At 35.9% G+C, this 20,927-nt stretch overlaps 1 pseudogene; it reads left to right on the forward strand.

The window, feature by feature from the left end:
• LOC119251448 (josephin-1-like) overlaps positions 1 to 20,361 on the forward strand; it is a 41,309-nt pseudogene extending 20,948 nt beyond the window's left edge.
• Positions 20,362 to 20,927: the final 566 nt, after the last annotated feature.

Here is a 20,927-nt window from a genome sequence, read left to right on the forward strand (position 1 = left end):
ACTTAGATGATGTGAATAAACTTCTTGAGACAACTAAAAATGTCAATCCCCTAAAAAAAAAAATCTTACTAAAGAAAATGTATTTGAAATTTACCAAAATGAAAATTTTAAACCCAGATATCTCCAGTGGCAAAATTTACCAAATATTTCTGAAAAAAATCAAATTTTAACAAATTCTTCTGGAACAGAAGAGTAGACTTTCTAACTCATTTTATGAGTTTAATATTAAATTAATATCAATATTTAATCATTTGCAAAATTATAAAAAAATGTAAAGAAGATAAAGGTTACTAAGCAACGTTGTGCACTCATTATCTACCAGGATTCATGCTTGTTTCTTTACATATGATGCTTCATTTAATCAGTAGGATCAATCCAAAGCTTAATCAACATTTTAAACTTAATAAGAAAACGTAATTCTGGAACAATGGCCATGTTTCAAAACCCAGTGACAAAAGTGGACCAACTGTTTCCTTCTTTTTTTTCTACTGTACTTCAATGACTAACATAATGCCAGATTTACTCTAGATGCTCAATGATTTCTTTCTCTTTTTTTTGTTAAGATTTATTTATTCATGCATATAAGAACTGGGGTACAGGCCAGATGTGCGGGAGGGTAAGAGGATTCACGAGAGACAGCAGGGAACGGAACAGGCAGATTGACTGAAATACACTGCTGAGGGGAGCAGCGGGCGAAACTGGAGAGGTCTGCCACGCCATGTGGGATTCTTGCAGGCTGGCTGGTATCGAACCAGTGCTGCAGAGGCTGTGGACAACTTCACAGCACTGCGTTCAATCTCCTGCGCCACCAGGGAGGCCCTCAATCATTTTCTCCTTGATGAATGCATGCATTGTCCATTTCTTCTGATATTTTTATTTCCCACTAAGAACATTAGAGTGAGAGACAGGTAATTTGTGTCTACAGAATATTACATTTAAGAAAAGAGCAAAGTCTAAGTGGATGGCTGGCTGCAAAAGCAGATTCCTAAAGCCAGAAGCACTGTGGAAAGAGTCCATGTTCCAGGATCATTATTAAATTTCAAAAGAAATTTGACTGTGTCAGTACATCCACCCACAATGTATCAGGCTCATTGACAAGCTTACATTAATCAAACACATGAAAGACTAACCTATAAAACAGATTGCTAATTTATTAATTCAACTGAAATAGAACTTCAAAGGTCAAGAATATTCTTGTCAGCTGGTCAGTACATCCTGACCACAATACTAAAGTCTTTACAGAGAGAGGGTATACTCAGAATATTGCTTGGTGAACCAGGGCAGTTAGAAAGATGATCATAATGGTGAGTGTTATCAGGTTTTGATCTTTTAAGGCAGCCCTTTAGAAATACATGTCCCTCTTCTTGGACAGTCCTGAAATTATTCTGATGTATTCTTACTCTGTGTGTGGGTGTGGGTATGTGAGTGGGGGGAGGTGTGTGTGTGTACTCTATGGAACTTCTGCCTTCACTTACCATATTTTTATTTTTCTTACAAAATTCCAAAATAACATATTGGACTATGTACATCAGCTGTTTTCATTAATGCTTTCTGATGTTTATACCCTAAGTTCCTGAACTAAATTTCAGCAAAGCTGTTCTCACTTTGAGCTGTCTTAGAGTAGTTGTTGTTGGCTATTGTTTTTGCAGATGGCTAATTCAATATTTATAGATTTGACTTTAATTATCTTAAATTATGAAATTATGATATCATGAGATATAATTTACTATATCCAAATTTGTGTATGTATTACATATTTTTTTAAATAAAGCAAAATCATTTCAATTTTGCAAGTTTGTAGATTGGAAAAAATGAACAAAATAATACATGTATTGAGCCACATTTTTAAATAAGTATAATCTGTAAATTATATTTGATACACATAGTTAAGAAATGGCATATATCACAATTTTAAATACTTCCATTAAACACTTTGAGAGTTTGCAGATCTAGGAATTTTTATGCAAAGAAGAGCAACAAATTACCCTACCTATTTATTTTTATGTTTGAGATTTTTACATACTAATATTAGACTGTAAAAATGGCTACCTTTGATTAATAATGTACTATTTTTGCTACCTTTAAAAGTATCTTTATATAAAAGTACCAGATCTGTTAACAAGATATATTCCTCTTTCTTTAGCTCTGAAAGCAAAACGTTAATGAATTTTATGGTTGGATATAAAATATGTGTGTTGTTAATCACTTTTTAGATATAAATTTCTAGTAGGCAATTATTCTCATTTTTAAAAAATATGTAATGCTTATGCTTAGACTCTCTCTATCACTATAAAATATTATACAGGTTGCTTGAAATATTATTCTAGTTGCCTATGTAGGTTGCATTGTCCCTCGAATTACCCTTCCCAAGAAATAAAGTACTTAAGCACTCCTCTATAGGTTGTGATTATTCATCGGGTTTCACTCCAATTATTTGCAACCAGGGCTGCCATCCAGGGCTGTGTAGATTGTGTGGTCCTGTATTGGGCATTCATGTTCAAGGTTAAATGACATCTGAAACTCAACTTATTTTCTGCTCACCCAGCCATGTGTCATTACCTTCACTTGAGGGAGGGGAAAGATGTCTGTCCCAAAGAGGCAAGAAGACATTTTTAAAAGATTTTCTAGGGCTAATGAATCCCTATTGCATCCTTCCTTACATTCAAGTCTGCATTGATGATCACATTTGCTTGCCTACTTCAACATATTTTCATCAAATATATCAGCTCAATCTAAATCAAAATACTGATACACTAAAATGTAGGGAGATATATACTAAGCTGACAGGAACATCAAAAAATAGTTTCATTTTAAAATTGTATTACTTATTATTACTATTTCATTGTTGTCTATTATTATCCAGGTAGAAATGCAAATTATAATAACCCTTTTTGAAAAGTGATTTGTCAGTACTCAGCTAAAATGTAAAATGTGTAGGCCATATTTTTCCTTTTTTTTATTGTACCATTTTTTCTTTTATTTAGGTAACATTGTTTTACAAATTGTATATGATTTAGAGGTTCACAGCTCTTCATATGTGTATTACTACCCCATAAACACCAGCAAAGCAGTCATAATCTTCTGTGACTACCACATTACACAGGGATCCTATCACCCCGGTAGCCTCCATTCTACAGTCACATTTCTAGGGTTTGATTTGGTATAGTTTTGTCTGTTCTTTTTCCTGTTTCTATGTAATTCACATATGATTGAAATCCTCCAGTATTCATCTTTCTCCTTCTTCAGTTTTAGAAATGTGTCCTTTGTAAATAAAAGCATCAGTGCATTAGAGAATATATATATATATATATATATACACACATACACATACACAGACACCCATATACATGTATATATATTTGAAGATATATATCATTTTTTAAATTCAAACTAAAAGTAATCTAAAACATCTCATTACCACATAGCATGGGTCTATTTTAATAAAGTGAACTATAGGTAATACCCTAGTAAAATATGTAGTATTTAAGTTGAAACTAAAACTTTATTACCCTATTATTTTGCTAAATAGTGAAGGGAAATATGAACAAATGTATATATTTGTATGCATGCACTATGTTTCCTGAATTTAGTGAAATGTAAGATATGATATACATCAATCTGCTAATATAATTATTCAAAAAAATAGATTGGGGGCAAATGAGGTGAAACTATTAACCATTCTTATTAACTGTCCTCTGTATTGATCAATTATTTGCAATAAGCTAGTATTTTGATTTTTTAAGTTAAAAGAGGAAAGGATTAATAAGTTATATCCTTTAGGATTTCATCTTCATTTCCATTCATTTATATTTTGCATTCATGTATTTTCAGACTTTGTGTTTGGTGCCATATTTTATGATAGCTCAAAACCATTAAAACCTTTATTGTCATCCTGAAACCACTCCTAATATGCATATATTTCTATAAATTTATGTTGATTTAATGATTTGGGAGGTATAGATTGTCTCTGATTATTCAATGCCTAATTCCACTCAAAATATACTTACAGGGAGGGATGAGGCAGGAAGGCAGGACTGTGTATTTTGGGTCTTGAAATTAGAGTTTTGGTAATGGTATAAAAAGCTAGATGGAAGGGAATTTATTGACATAAAGACAATCCTTGATTTTCACCTCAAAGCTGTGAGGACAGATTAGTGCAAACATGAAGGGAACTAAATGTGTCCCTTAAATTTCACACATCAAGTTAAAAGTATTGGGTTCCCAGGGTACCCACGCTTCTGTCCCACCAGCAGAAAAAGCATAGCATGTATAGTGTGGGGTAATATCCATGGTTTCAGGCATACACTGAGAGTCTTATAGTATATATCACTAAGATAAATTGGGGCGGGTGGGGGGGAATACCATACTTAGAAACAATGGAGAGTTAATTAACCAAACGCAGATATCAGTTTTAACACTGAAAAGTGGCAGTACAACACTCAGTGTTTAGATATTAGTTATCCACAAGCCCAATAATTAATGATTTAAGGAGAGATTAGATCCCTTAGCCAATGTCAGTATAATAACTCCTGTGCATGGATATAGCAAATATTCTATTTAAAAAAAAAGATTTATTTTTATTTATTTATGCATGCAAGAACTGGGTATAGGCCAGAGGTGCAGGGGGTGAGAGGATTCACCAGAGATAGAGTGGGGAGCAGAACAGGCAGATCTACTGAAATACACTGCTGGGGGGAGTAGTGGGCGAGACAGGAGAGGTCTGTTGCGCCATGTGGGTTGCTCCCTGGCTGGGGATCGAGCTCCTACTGCACTGGCTTGCAATAGCTTGATAGCACTGAGACTTAATCCCTGTGCTACCAGAGAGGGAAATATTCTTACAGCAAATATTCTTATAATCATTTCCCACAAAAGACTTTAAAACATTTTCTTGGGCAACGGTACATGGGAGGAAGAGGAATATTCAGGATTTGTTGGACCCTATTCAATATTCTCAATAAACTGTTAAGAGAAAACGCAAAATGCCATCTTTTTTCTCAAATTAGAAGAACTCTTAGATAATGTACAATAAAACAGCTGTGTTCTATAAGTTTGGAAATAAATTCCATTACAATACAGAGGGATACATCTGTGAAGGTTATAGGTGTAGGGCATACATTCTAAAGAAAGTAAAAAAACTGCTTAACAAACTAGAACCCTACACTTAATAAAGTTATAGTGCTTTGGAGGCCTCTTTGGCTATTGGTGACTGCATATATTGTACTTGCAAATAAATCTTACAGACACAGCACAACCCTTACCTTTTAGAAGAAAGGTAGAAAATAGCCTTTCAGAAGAAAGCTACTTTCAGTATTCAAAACATTTCCTGGAATGTTACCAAGTATATGACTATAGACACCATTGACTAGTGATTAGATCTTCCCAACATTAGCCACAAAATCATAAAAAGTACTCAAAGATGCTATTTTGTAAAAGAAAAGTTGTAGTTGGAATTTGTATACAGAAGGCACAAATTAATTACCTGAAAAGGCGGCACACATTTCCATGAAGAAATATCACACAGAATTCTTAGAAAAACATCTGAGAATAGACCTAAGGGGGTGGATACAGAGCATGCAGATCTTTGTATTCCTGTTAATGCTCATCAGCGAGCATCCATCACACATAAAAAATTCACTGCACTAGATAGGCGGGAATAGCTGTCATTTGTCTAAGAGTCAGCCTTTCTCTTCAGTTGTCTCAGTGCTGATGGAGAACAGTAACAGGTATCAAGTCATGGAACAAACAATTGTCCTCCCCGAGTCTACTCTAGGTACTGCCACTGTGGAAGCCCCGTCTGCTAGTAGTAAAGACTGACACTGAGCTTTTAGAAGTGAATTCCTAAAGGAACTCAGTCACTTTATGGCATGTGGATTACTTCAGACCCCTTCCATTCTCCATGGAATGACTATTTCTTTAAAATATAAATGATTCTGATTGTAGTGTATCTTTACTGCCACTAATACCCTTATCGATATCTTCATTTGTGAGTTACAGAATGCCTAATTTATTGCCGTGATATCACACACCATATTGCCTCAAGTTAAGAAACTCATTTTAAGTCAAAGAGTCACAGCATGAAATGGCTACCCACGGGGTCTATTTGTCTCCTTGTATAACTTTTCACCCAGAAGCAGCCTATGTAATAAAGAATGTCTCGCTGGCTAAAGTGACAGCTTAGAGAAAACCCACAGTAAAATTAAGGCTGTCCTCCATGGTGATGTATACTCTCAACCAAATGCTAATACATAGTCCTCTGCCCCAAGTTGCTAAAATTCATGGTCCAGAATCAGGTGGAAGGAGGATTAGGACCTTTCACCCTCACTTCGAGTGTTCCAACTGCTGAATTTGTCTTTCCTATCCTTGTCACCTCATCTTCTACTAGCTCTGTCCTAATTCTCAGATTTTTGGATCTACTAGATTCCTGACTGTTATCAATAGGAAAATAGTAGAATTGGGACTCCCCGGTGTCACAGTAGGTTGAGCGCCATGCTGTGAAGCTGTCTGCAGCCTCCGCAGTGCATGTTCGATCCCCGTCGGCCAGCGAGAATCCCATATGGCAAAGCAGACCTCTCCTGTCTCGCCCACTGCTCCCCTCAGCAGTGTATTTCTGTCATCTGCCTGTTCTGCTCCCTGCTGTCTCTGGTGAATCCTTTCACCCTCCCATGCCTCTGGCCTGAACCTCAGCTCTTGTATAAAAATAAATAAATCTTAAAAAAAAAAATAGAAAAATAGTAGAATTGTTAATTAGACTCCTAATCAATTTTAATTTCCACAAGGACCCACAGTTGTGGCTACAAATGGGGAAAAGGAGGAATCTATCTCTATCTATCTATCTATCTATCTATCTATCTATCTATCTATCTATCTATCTATCTATCTATCTATCTATCTATCTATCTATCTATCTACATCACCCAGGACCTGCATATAGTGACCCTTGGTGTTTCTGTGGACAGAAATAATGGTTAAGAGTGTTATTAAAAAAATCATAGCACAACAGCCATCTAAAAGAACAGAATATTTAGTGATGAAGGGCTAGGTTTCCACATAAGGGCAAGTATGGGGTATCCAGCATCACTGGTGGAAGAGGCAGATGATTAAAAGCAGTTAGATCAGCCTCAGCACCAGATACAGCAGTGGGTATTGCAGCTTTTTTACTGATTTTTCATTAAGTATTTGCAAATATTGTTGCTAGCTATCACCTGGAATGAGACTCTATATCATAGATTGTACCTAATGAAGGACAAAGTGAGTCTGAATGGTGCAAAGTGTGGATTGTATTGCACACCTTTAAAAAATCTTCAAAAGCAAATCCTCTTGCCCCACCTATTAATTTAGCAACTGCGATGGCAACCTATTTCATGCAGGTGTCTACTAGCCTCCCACAGGTGTGACCTGACAGTGACTTGCAGCAGGCTCTCACTTCTCAACTCTGACTTACTGCCTTAGGTGTTCTATGATGCCGAGATGAGGCATCTGATGGGAAATTGCAGGGAATCCAAATGTGTGGAGCAGAGAATGCCCCGGGGGAAAAAATCTTCTTATGTGATGACCTCTAGAAGCTAGCAAAGACAAGAAAGCATGTTCTTCTCCAGAGCCCCCTAAAAGGAGTGCAACCCTGCCAACACCTTGATTTCAGCTCGCTGAGAATCACGTCAAACTCCTGACCTATAGAACTATAAGATAATCAATTTGTAAAGCTTGAAACCACTAATTTTATGGTAATTTGTTACAGTAGCAAAAAATTAATATGCTACTTGACCTAATTTGTTTACTGGTCATTTCCCTGACCATTCCCCTTTACAAAGAGAGTAATTTCATTCAACTGGTCTCTGCCTCCACCTCATTATTAGGTTAATTTTTCAACCTAGCATTCAGATGCTTCACAATCTAATTCCTACCCATTTTTCTATCTTTACTTCTTTAGTTCCTTAATTCCAACCCTTCAACCCAAGCCAGTTATAGCTTTAGAATGTATGCTTCTTATGGTAGGATTTTTTCTCTTTTGCAGTCATTGCCAATGTATATTTTACAACAAGAATCATGTTTGGACATAAAAAGAACAAAAGTAATCCTTGCTAAAAGGACAATATGAGAGATTTCTTCTACTATGGTTTTATGGTACTCTCTTTGTATGATTCCCTGCCTCTTAATTACTGCATATTAAAATGTTGAAAAACTTTAAGACTTCACTACAAATTCAATTTGGTTCAATAAGCCTTATAACCCAAACTAATTTTCTTTTCCTGAAAATTAATGGTATTTATTTCTTACATTATTGTATGGTATTATTCATATATTATTTTGTATTTGTGTGGTTTTGTTTTTGCAATATAATTTAAAAATCTATAATATGTATATGTTTGTGTTTATCTATGTCTATCTATATGAATATATAAACTCCTGAAACAAGGAATTTATTCTTAAAATATATAGCAGTATTGGGAATGAATGACCTGCTGTTTTAATTAAGAATCAGGAGACACAAGTTCTGATTACTCCTATATTAGATGTGACAACTGGTATAGTCATTTATTTGATTTTGATGTCTTGTTGCTCATAAATATTTTTTAAATGGTGTTAATTACACCAATGTTTTTCAAACCAACTCTTTCATCAAACAAAGTCAAATACAGAAAGCCAACATGAAAATTAGGTAAAAAAGAAAGATTTGTGCGATAGTAGAGAGGTGGCCCAGATCCCTCTCAGCTCAAGCCTTTCAGCTCCTTCCTTTCAGTAGCATTTGTGGTCCCCTTCTACTGTTAGGCTTCCCAGAGCATAATTTGAACATCAGTGGATTATATCACCAACATGCTGCCACCAACTCTATAATTCTAAAAATATATGTAATACTATTACTTCAAATTTACTTTTAAAAATTGCAGCTCCTTCTAGTAGGCAGATGGAGTTGCCTTTGAAATTCTGCTTCAAAGTGATCACTTTATAGTTTAAGTTTTTGCAGAACTTAAATTTTAGCACATAAGTTGTTTCATCTTATGACATTATTATAAATTTTTAAAGGAACCATAATTTTAAGAGTCAGAATCAACTAGAGAAGCAGATCCAGTAAAAGATAACATAAATACATTTATTATAATGAATTGGTTTATGCAATTGTGGAAAGCAACTGAGCAAGAGCAGGCAATAAGAAAGAGAATATCATAGATCACAAGCAGAGTGGAACTCCACAGGCAGAAGCCAAACCTATTGCCCACAGGCAGTGGAGGACTCAATTAGAGAATAAATTCTGGTAGTTCCCTATAGTTTCTTCCCTGGAAACTGTATGTGGGGGGCAGGGGGGGAGGTGAGAGGAGAGGATGAAAAGGTAGGAAATGTCAAATGGGAAACCATTATGGTTTGTTTCCATTTTATGGCTATTTTAAATAATGCTGTATTGAACATGCAAGTGCAAATATGTCTTTTAAGATCTGGATTTCAATTATTATGTGGACAAATATGCATAAATATAATTGCTCAATTACATGATAGTTCTATTTTTAATTTCTTGAGGAACCACCATACTATTTTCATAGAAACTACACTATTTTACATTCCCTCTAACAGTGTGTAAGGATTGCTATTGCTCCACATTCTCACCAAAGTTTGTAGTATTTTGATTTGAGGGTTTTGTGTTTGGTTTTTTTTCCCCCAGAACTACCATCCTAATAGTTGTGAGGTGACATCTCTTTGTGGTCTTGATTTGGACTTCTCTGATGATTGTGATTACAATTATTGTGATGTTGAGCATCTTCTCATACACTTCTTGCTATTTGAGTGTTATCTTTGAAGAAAAACCTATTCAAGCCCTTTACCAGTTTAAGATATGGTTATTTGGTATTTGTTAATGAGTTGTAGGAGTTTATTATATAATTGAATGCTAATTCCTTATCAAATTTATTTCGCAGTTCCATAGGTTTTCTGTTCATTCTGTTAGCTCCTTCCTTTGCTGTGCAGAAACTTTTTAGATTGCTGCAATCTTGTTTCCTTTTGCTTTGTTATCTGTGCTTTTGGTGTCATATCCAAAAAATCATTGTCACGATCAATGTGATGAAGAATTCCCATACAGCTTTCTAGACATTTTATACTGGGCTCTTACTTTAAAAATTCAATCCATTTTGAGTTGATTTTGTGTATAATAAAAGTGTTCAATTTCATTTCTTTTGCATGTAGATAGCCAATTTTCCAGTATTATTTGTTTTCGAGACTATCTTTTTCCCATTTGTATTTTTGACACCCATATTGAAGATTAGTCGATATATGGGCTTATTATTTTAACTTCTATATGTTCCAGTTATCTCTTTGTCTATCTTTATATTGAAACTGCACTGTCTTAATTAATGTAGCTTTAATATATTTTGAAATCAGAAAATGTGATGCCTCCAGCTTTGTTCTTCTTTCTCAATATTGTATTGGGTATTTGAGATCCTTTGTAGTTCCATATGAATCTTAGGGTCTTTTTATTTATACACAAAATCCTATTGAGATTTTTATAGGAATTAGAAAAAAGAAATATAAAAAGTATCCTGCATGGGTCCAAGATAATTTTTGAATGTGGTAAATTAAACGCTGATTTGGAATATTTCACAAAATTCCAGGGTAAAAGAACAAGGCTTCTCAACAAAGACTACACATTCCCATGGAGAATGTGTAACAAATTTAAAGAGAGAAAATATATCTATGTGCTAGGACAAATAATGTTGATCATATTGAATCAAAAACATTTTCTCGTTCTATTATTTATTTTCAAGGATATACAAAGAATACTTAGGGAGAAAAAACAAGTCACCTTGAATAGAGAAACTGTGATAAAAGAACTAGCATCATGCTTGATGACAGATGATAATGGAATAATATCTTCAAAATCTGAAGGACAAGTTTAAATCAACAATATTATAAATAAACAACTAGAAATGCACTAGGAATATCAGATAGCAAAGAATAATTATTACCGAGCAAAAACACAGAAAATCCTGAATTTTTCAATGTTTTAAACAACATGACTAAATAGATAATTGTCAATTTGGATGCCTGGCACCTGAAATCACTATCTATTTTGAGAGAATCCCAGATAGGTAAAATCTGCCCTTGGTATCTCCTACAGAATAGATAAAGGGTATAATTTCTTCCCTTTCCCTATGCCCTGAGAGCTGAATCATGAACTTGTGCAGTAAGTGTGGCCAGGATGCTCCCATTTAATATTGTATGGTGTACAGTCTAAGAATATTTAGCTATTTTCATGAACACTGGAGTTAAGAAGTATATTATTATATGGCAATAAATGTCCCAAAGACAGAAAAGAAATATGCAAGGTCAGCAGTGTCCATCATCACGGTTTTGTGTATCCAATCATGTAATGGCCAAGGAAGTGGCATGTGTCCAATTATCTGGTGTTTACATATTGAGGATACTGGTTATAAGGAAGCATCTTTTCCATAACTTTCTTTTCTTGATCTCTGCCTTAGCCTAGTTCTGTAGCAATCTCTGCCTTAGCCTAGTTCTGTAACAATCTTTATAAATTCTTTGAACCATTCAATACCATTACAATACATGCATTGTCTCAGTGAAGTTTGTCCTCTCATCTGGTTTAAATTCCCTGTCCTTGGTACTTGAGATTTGTTTATACCTTCACCAGAGCACAGTTTGCCTTGTATTATTATTACCTGTGTCTTCCTATCATTTATTCTCTACTTTGCATTTTCTTTTTTTTTTTTTTTTTTTACAATGAAAAAAAAAATGTTTATTGTAAGTTACTGTCAGTATTAAGTCAGACTCCCTATCTCACAATTGTAAGGAATATCAAGAATGTCCACAGTTTCTAGTAGAATTACTGTCATAGCAGGGTAATTTGAACCAGTCAATAGTCAATGTGATAGGGTAGAAACAATTTGGATTTCTATTTTTTTTTTTAATCTTAAATTTTATTTTTATATTCCCCCATACAATTGCAAACGCCCCATTCTGACCCCAATCCTTCCCCTCCCGCCCCCCACCCCCCAAAAAGTGTCTCTGGTTCATAGTTTTTTGTTGATTTTGATTTTCACTTTCTTATATTCATTTTCCTGGTCCCTTATTTAAGTTTTCTAGATTCCTGCTATGAGTGAGACCATCCGGTATTTTTCTTTTTCTTTTTGGCTTATTTCGCTGAGCATGATCCCTTCCAGCGCCATCCATGTTGCTGCAAATTGCATGTGTTTATCTTTTTTGAATGCTGAGTAATATTCCATGGTATATATGTACCACATCTTCTTGATCCAGTCATCTACTTTTGGGCATTTGGGTTGTTTCCAAAGCTTAGCTATTGTAAACAGTGCTGCTATAAACATAGGGGTGCAGGTGCTCTTTGGAATTGATGTTTCTGTGTCCTTTGGGTAAATACCTAGGAGTGGAATTGCTGGATCATATGGAAGCTCTATGTTTCTACTTTGCATTTTCTATGAAATAAATGTTCATTGCAAAATCAAAAAAAAAAAAAATTTAAAGAAAATAGGGCCTCCCCTGGTGGTGCACAGCACCAGTTCGATCCCCGGCTGCCAGGGGAGGGTCCCACATGGCTCGCAGACCTCTCCTGCTGTGCCCGCTGCTCCCCTTAGCAGTGTATTTCATCAGTCTGCCTGTTCTGCTCCCCACTCTGGCTCTGGTGAATTCTCTCACCCTCCTGCGCTTCTGTCTGTACCCAGTGCTTATATAAATAAATAAATCTTTAAAAAAAAAATTAAAGAAAATAAATCAATTTCCTACTACTTCTTTGCCAAGTTCCCTAGTGTCTTATAAAAACTGCCCTTAACTTGCAAAAATAAAAGACATACAAGTCTAATTAAGTTCCTAATATGCCAGCACAGTTTTGAGCACTTTACCTATGTTCATTCTATTTAATCTTGACTATATTATCATTTCCTTTCTCAGGTCACATAGGTAGTAAGTGGTAGCACACAAATTCAAATCCAGGAAGCCAGTCTCTGTTCTTTTTTTTTTTTTTTTTTTTTTTTTTACCTACTATGCAGCTTTCCTCTAAGAAGTTAATAGTCGATTCAGGTCACCAGTATGGAACATTCACTACATCAGACAGTTTTAGACATGAGTGATTCAACAATGCATAATGCTCAATTCCTTCCTTGACTAACTTGAAGCAAATTATTTCTTTTGGGGGAGTTTTTTGTTTTCTCTCTATAGTAAAATCAACCTTAAAATGTTAATATTTTACTGTATATTAAGTTGTCATCATTTCATTAATTTTTTATGAATTCTCAACAACCAAGGTTTTCAATCACTTTAATGTAATTTGACTTATCCCTCTCACACATAGCTTGTTGGCTCTCCCAATATATACTTCATACCATAATTGCATGTCTATTGTTTCCATACCTGTCTGCCATCTCTTCCAAAACATAAGGAAAACTCAGTGACCAATATATCTAACTGCATCCTTTCTCTGGAAATGAGATCAATTGAAACAAGCAGTGGTTTTCAGTTAGCTGTATGCCTCATTAAAGCATCCTTTAATCAGGTACAATGGTTTATGTGCTTATGTTGGAAAGTGTATTTATATTGTGGGAGGAGGGGTATTATAGGAAGTGATGGGTAGTAATGGATATAGTGATCAGAAATATTGTAAATTTCTTAATTCTTAAAATGATTTTATTCCACTTAATAGTACCTATTGGAATGTACTACTGTATAAAACCACCCGCTCATTTAAAAATATTTGTGAAGTGCCTACTAAGTACTCTATAAATTTCATATTTGAAATCAAATTTGATTAACTATTAAAAACTTTGAGTTATTTAAAGGTTATTTGTATTTCTATAACATCTACATTTTGAAAGCCTGAGGCTTTTAGCCTTAAATATCAGTTTAGTCATAAAATACTGATTAAATAATTAAAGATTTAATAACTAATTAAAACCTGTGCTTCTGCTTTTATTATAAGCTATTATTATATTCATAGCTTTATATTGGCTTATATCCACTCAACAGTAAGATGTCAACCAAAAGTCCTTACTAATCTAGTCAGTGAATGAAATGGCAATGTAGCCCCTTGCTACAATATCAGCTATTGAAATATCACTTCATTTCTATTATTTTTTATTCCTCATCTAAAAATAAAATATAAACCAACCATTATAAGATTAAGTAGTCAATATTCCTCATATCATTTTCCAGCTTCTAGAGTGTACCTTTTAAAGGTTAACTTTTAAAAATTCACAGATTAATTAATGGAAATAATTCCAGATAGTTTTTCTTTACTCATACCTAGTTATGAATTCATTCATCATCCAAAAATATTCCCCAAACTGCTCCAATGCAGATGATTCCTAAGTTGTCAGAAAAAGAAGATAATTTGGTTTTCAAAGGTATACTTTCTTTCAATCAAACACCAAAGGACAAAAAGCTTAGCAGTATAGCAGTCTCTGTATAGTAGCAAGTTTTACCCTCCATCATTAAGCTAATATTTTAAACAGCAAAGTGTACCTTTGATAAAGTGATACCTAAGGAAGGTGAGTTTATATAGAAATAGCAAGTGGCTCAATTTCAAAAAGCATTCATGAATCATGTTTGGTATTATGAATCTGAAACTTAGGAATATGCCATTTTATATAGAAAGTATAATTTTAAATGTTTTTAAGAATTCCAAATGTTACAGGACAGGGAGAGCCCCAAACCTGCCTGCTCTATATAGGTTCTGCCGTCCGCGCATCAAGACAAAACATATATACCTTGAATGGAATGAAACTTTAATGCAATTAGTGTGCAATACAGAAAAGGCAAAGAATGAAGTTTTCAAATTAAGCACCCAAAATTTCTCATCCCCTCATGGGTAAAAGTCCATCCAGAAGGGATTGGCCCAAAGCCAGGCCCAATAGTCTGCCACAAGTCTAAAGCACCTTCTGGGGAGGGATCCATAGAAAAGGGTCAAAAATAGTCAGACAAGTCTGGGAGGATAAGAGCAAAATCGAAACCAAGATAAAAGCTGCCATTGTTAACATCCCCATGGGTCTCTCATCCACATCTGTTTCAACCAGTCCAGGGCCAAGAAGCAAGTGCAGTTTCTTCACGTGTCTCTCTGCTCCATGCACCTCCTCCAGGTATTCTTTTTTGCACTCCATTCTGCTTCCTTCCCTTTCCAGTCTCCTCTCTGGATTTTTCTCCTCCCTGCTTACCTCCACCTTCCCTTGGATGGGTTAGGAAACCTGGAACCTCCCCTTTTCCTGCAGACCACCAGGAGAAGTGAGAGGAACTAAGACCAGGAGAACTTGGGAAACAGGAAAGGCTGAGACACCGGACAGTGATTTTAAACAATATGGGAACAGAAGGAACAAAACAGCTCCCAGAAAAATTGAAGTGATTTACTGAAATGTTGCTGAACCAGCCACTACCTAGAGTAAGATCGGTTACAGGATAATTAGGGAACAGAAAAACAACCACCATGAAACTTCCCAACCACCTATGGGAATAGTCTGGCATTGGGCAACAGCAGTCTGACAGTATATGGAAGAGACAGGGCTGGAGTAAACGGGCATCCTCCCTTGGATCCCTCCTGCTGTCAGAAGTTCTTTCCCCTTGCTTCAATAAATCCATACTTGCTTGCTTTCATGTTTGGTGTGGTGGCTGTTATTCTTCAAGTGGTGTAAAAGCTGAAGCCACAAGCATCCACTCTCCTAACACTGACTCACAAGCATCCCCTATCCTAACAGAATGAATTCAATGTAGGGTATTTACTTCAGAGAATGGAGGGTTTTCTAACATTCAAAGAGATAAGTTATTTTTGTATCTACCATCATATCCCCTTACTATGCATAAACTTAAGAAGTTAGAGCAGGGCCTCCCTGGTGGCACAGGGGTTAAAGTCAGCACTGTCAAGCTATCTGCAGCTACTGCAGCATGAGTTCAATCCCCATCCCCAGCCAGGGAGCTAGCCCGTACAACAAGGCAGACCTCTCCTGTCTTGCCCGCTGCTCCCCTCAGCAGTGTATTTTGGTCAATCTGCCTGTTTTGCTCCCTACAATGTCTTTGGCAAATCCTCTCACCCTCTCGCACCTGTTGCCTGCACCCAGTTCTTGTATGCATAAATAAAAATAAATCTTTAAAAAAAGTTCTTAGTGCATAGAATTATTGTGGGATATATTAGTCAATAATAAAAAAACATGTAAGCTATCTGCTTCCTTCTCACTCCCTTTGTAACAGGGTGGTCCCCAGGAAAGGGGGAGGTTCCCTGCCCCACCCAAGGAAGGGTGGAGCTGAGCAGGAAGAGGAGAAGCTGCAGAAGAGACTGAGGAGGGAAGCAGGATGGAGCCAGGAGACCTGGAGGAGGTGCATGGAGCCTAGAGACATGTGAAGAAACTGTGCTTGTCTTTTGGTCGTGGACTGGGTGACACAGATGTGGGTGAGACCCGTGGGGAGGTGACAATGGCAGTTTTTATCTTGATGTTGATTTTGCTCTTTTCCTTCCGGGCTTGTCTGGTTATTTCTGACCCTTTGCTGTGGGTCCCCACTGGAAGATGCTTTAGACTTGTGGCAGGCTTTGGGACTTTGCTCTGGGCCAATCCCATATGGATGGACTTTTACCCACGAGGGGACAGGTAACTTTGGGTGCTTCATTTAGAAACTAGACTCTTTGCCTTACCTGTATCGTTTCCTAGTTTTATTAAAGTTCCTTCCCATTAAAGTCTTATATGTTTTGTGTTGATGCGGCGGATGGCAGAACCCATTTAGAATAGGCAGGTTTGCGGGGCTTGGGCTGACCCTCTCCCTGTCCTATAACACCTTCAGTCATAGAGAGAACTCTGAAGGCAACTTACCAAGATGATATGGAATGAGTTATTCTTGCACTGATCTGGTTGTCTTAGACTGACCTAACTTTCTTCCAGAGAACGAATTAAGTAGCAGAGTTAGCTCTCAGCTGATCCTTTCAAATACCCAGATATTTTCTGCCTTTCATGGCACTAGCTTTTTAACCTCTCTTGTTAAAGTCTTTTACAAGGACTCAGAATCTGCAAAGAGCCCTGGGGTTTTACAAGCCCAACTTTTTGAAACCTCGGTGGAGTAGCCTTGCCCCATAGGCTCCTGTATGCTGGGCCAGCATTGGGAGAGGCTTATCTTAAAGATCTTTGAATGCCCTCCAGGGACATTCTTCCACTGTCTTGTAGAATAGTGCCTGGCTGCTATTTATATGGCTGATGCATACTGATCTTATCAAAATCACTTGTCCAGATCCTTAGTGGTCTCATCTATTTAAACTATGGGTAGACTGTGAATTTTTCAAAGTTCTGTTCCCTTTTTATTTAGCAATTCCATATTTAAGTCATTTCTCTCTTATTGCATTTTAACATAAATAGTCAGGAGCAATCAAGTTGCACTTTCAATACTTTACTTAAAAATCTCTTCAGTTAAATATTGTTTCTTTGCTCACAAGTTCTACTTTCCATAAACACTAGAACTTAAACACAATTCAGCTAATTCTTTATCACTGTATAATAAAGGTTGCCTTTTCACTAGTTTCCAGTAGCATGTTCCTCATGCTTTCTGAGACTTCATCAGAATGGACTTTGCCATCCATGTTTCTACCAATATTCTGTTTATGATCACTTCCCTAAAACATGAAGGCTTTCTCCACAGTTCTCGTCACTTCTGTATATTCACATATTTTTTACAGGAGCACCTCATTCCCAGTACCAAATTCTGGCTTGGTCAGTGCAAACTGCTATAACAAAGTACTCTAAATTGGTGAAGAACAGACCTATTTCTCAGAGTCTGGAGACTGGAAATTGGAGATGAAGGTGCCAGCATGTCAGGTTCTGATGAGGGCTCTCTGAGCATGCTCACATTGAAGAGACAGAGACTGGAAGCAAGCTGACCTGTGACACATAAAGCAAAAATCCCACCATTATCATCTCATCTCATTGTAAAATTAGCTCCCAAGGGCCCCACTTCCTAATACCATTAAATTGGGGGTAAGATTTTAACATGAATTTTGAAGAGCCCCAAGACTGAAAAGGCCAAAGTGTCAGTCTGGAGAAAAGCATGATCAGTGGCAACAGAGGTCAGACTAGGAATTTCACCAATGACAGCTTCAGCATCCAGTGCCTTCTAGGAAACAGGAGAGAAAAGAGATCTACCAGCTAAATGTGCATTTTTTTAAAACAGTATATAATAATATTTCCTCTGAATATAAACCACAACATTTTAAAAGTTTCTTACTTCAGGTAGTTCACTCAAAGTTTTAGGAGTTATCAACTAACTGAATTGTTTACGAAAACTTGAAATTAAAATTGTAAACCAGTATGATTCAGCACCTTTGGTTTTGCAGAGGCAGAGTAAAATTTATATTTCTTTGTGTTGTTTCTGAAATTTTTATGTCAACTTTTTAGATACGCTGTCATTGTCTATTTCATTTTAATGTTTTTTCTTTGAATAACTACAAACTCATTTTCTACAGTTTGCATTTAAGTTAAATTTATTCAGATTTCACTAAATTTTTCTACAAAGAACAGACAGATGTCTTAATAAAAATATGACCAGATGGTTTATAGAGAAAAAAGCATCATCAATTTTTGGGTACAGTTTAAAAATTACACAAAACATCTGTAGACTAGTAATGAGTTTTTCTATTTTTCCATTTTGTGCACAATATTGTTCAAAATACACAATTAAATATACATTTTGTTAATGAAATCTTCTGACTCAGTCATTAAAATAAACTTTTATTTTCAAAACTGTTGTACTCACATTTGTTAATCTGCTGTTTTATTTATCTGTTTTGAAAATATAATTAATCTGCGTTGATTTACTTGACATACAAAATGGCCTCTTTGGAGAGCTGTCATATTCTGGTTGGTGTTTCCTATTTCTCACTAAAACATTGTTTTGGATTTATTTTTAAAATATTACCAATAAACAAAGAGAAAATCTCTTGAATAATAAGAATGTAGAGTAGTAATCCCAATGGAAAAAATATTCAGAAATACTCCTCCCAAAAAAAGTTATGAACATAAAAATGTACTATTTTATTGTGATAATTCTTTTGACATTTATAACTGACCATACAAGTAAAATTAAAAGGATAACATATTTTCAAATCTATATAATGGTTAAGTAAAACACATATTTTTTAAATTCTTCTTGTATGATAACTTGAAATTAAGCATCTTTCCCATACAATACCCATACCATTAGGTAAGGCCTAAAATTTTATTTTAGAAATATTGAAGTTTTATTATCAGGAAAAATACCTATTATATAATGACAAAAACAAATGTTATTGAAACTACTTACCAATCCGTAAGAAAGTGTTTACACATTAACTGCACAAAAGATTTCAATCAGTAAAATGATGTGGATGTATTTAATACAAAACAATGTAAACAAACATCTCAATTAAAATTCAGCATTTTGAAAAAAATTTAACTATACTACAAATGTAAATTGATAAATAGTATAATTTATAAATTAAATTATATTTACCTGTATTTATTATTTTGTAGAATTTAATATAGATGAGTTGAAAAACTTGAAATAGAAATCTAAGGAAAGTCTTGATTAAAAATGATTTTCTGGATGGATGGTTGGTTTTATATTTTTTCTGTCTGACATATAGTTAATATAAAATGAAGCACTTTCCAATTTCTGACAGCTAGCAGTTTTAAAGACAGTTTTATGTGCCTGAGTGGGGCTCAAGTGGTGGCCCATAACTCCAAGTGGTAGCCCACAGCAGTCACTGCCAGGGGGTGATCCTTGCTTTCCTAAGCGGTGGCACCCTGGTGGAGGCTCCCCCCTCACCCCCAGTCTACCATGAAAAACAGCACATGCTCTGCATGCCTAAAATTACTTCTTCCAGGACCACAATGCTCTCACCTGAGAAATGCTGCAAGACATTTTTCAGTGACTGACACCAAACACCATGTGACTCGACCAAAGAGGAGCATACCGAGAAAAGGGAGTGTGAAGTGAAAATCTTTTGGCAGAGCTTCAAATATAAAAGTTATGAAGCAGTTCAGAATGACAAGTGCAAGGATATGGGTGACATTGCTCACTATCGTCCTGGATTTCATGAATATGCCCTCCAGCCTGTGCTGGGGTCCACTGAGGTTGCCTCTCAAAAGGATCTGTATCTGAGAGGTGAGAAGTAGCTGTCTGCTACAGCCTTGACTCCAAACTGAGGATGACAGAATGGATTGGAGCAACAAGTGATCTCAAGAAATCCTTAAAACATTCTGAGGAAAGAACTGTGAACTCCTGCTACTGGTACTGGAAGAGGTGGAGGACCATCAGAGTTGGAGGGCTGCCAAGTCATATGGTCCTACCCAACCCCTAAACATTTGGCGATATTCTGTGTCCTCCACTCTCATTGGGTTCCCTCAAATTTAATAGTGGAATGGGACAGTGTGCAAACTTACAACAACCCATCAGCATTTTACTCTTTCCTGGGGTTCTGTGTGTTCAGGGCAAGCCATAGAAGATGCTTCTTTTATTTATGAGAGATGGGTCCTGGCTTATTTTCCCATTTCCTCTGAGGACTTTGACAGAAGCTCAGCTGCAAGTTCTCCCTGTTCTGACTCACCAGGAAATGCTCCACCCACTTTCCCTTTCCTGGCAACCAGTGGGCCTGAAGACAATGTATGCAAAATCCATGTGACTAAGTGAAGAACCCAGAGCATAATGACCTCTCAGGAAACTATCTCCAAAACCCCTGCAGTGGTCCTGCAGTCTTCTGCAACTCTTGATGCCAATCCAGGCACCCATTTCTTAAGAGTGACTTATGGTCATCTTTAGAGTTTTATAATGAAGAGTTTTCTAATATTAAATATAAAATATTTATTACATTGGAGGATTTTATTTGTCTGGTTTGATTCAGCATAGTCAAATATTTTGTGTATTTTATAAGCTATATTTTTTGTTCACATTTGTGTGAAAGTGCTTTAAAATGTTTTACA

This window comes from Talpa occidentalis, unplaced genomic scaffold (genome assembly GCF_014898055.3).
Source record: "Talpa occidentalis isolate TD23 unplaced genomic scaffold, MPIMG_talOcc4v2.1 talOcc4.2, whole genome shotgun sequence".
Lineage (NCBI taxonomy): Eukaryota > Metazoa > Chordata > Mammalia > Eulipotyphla > Talpidae > Talpa > Talpa occidentalis.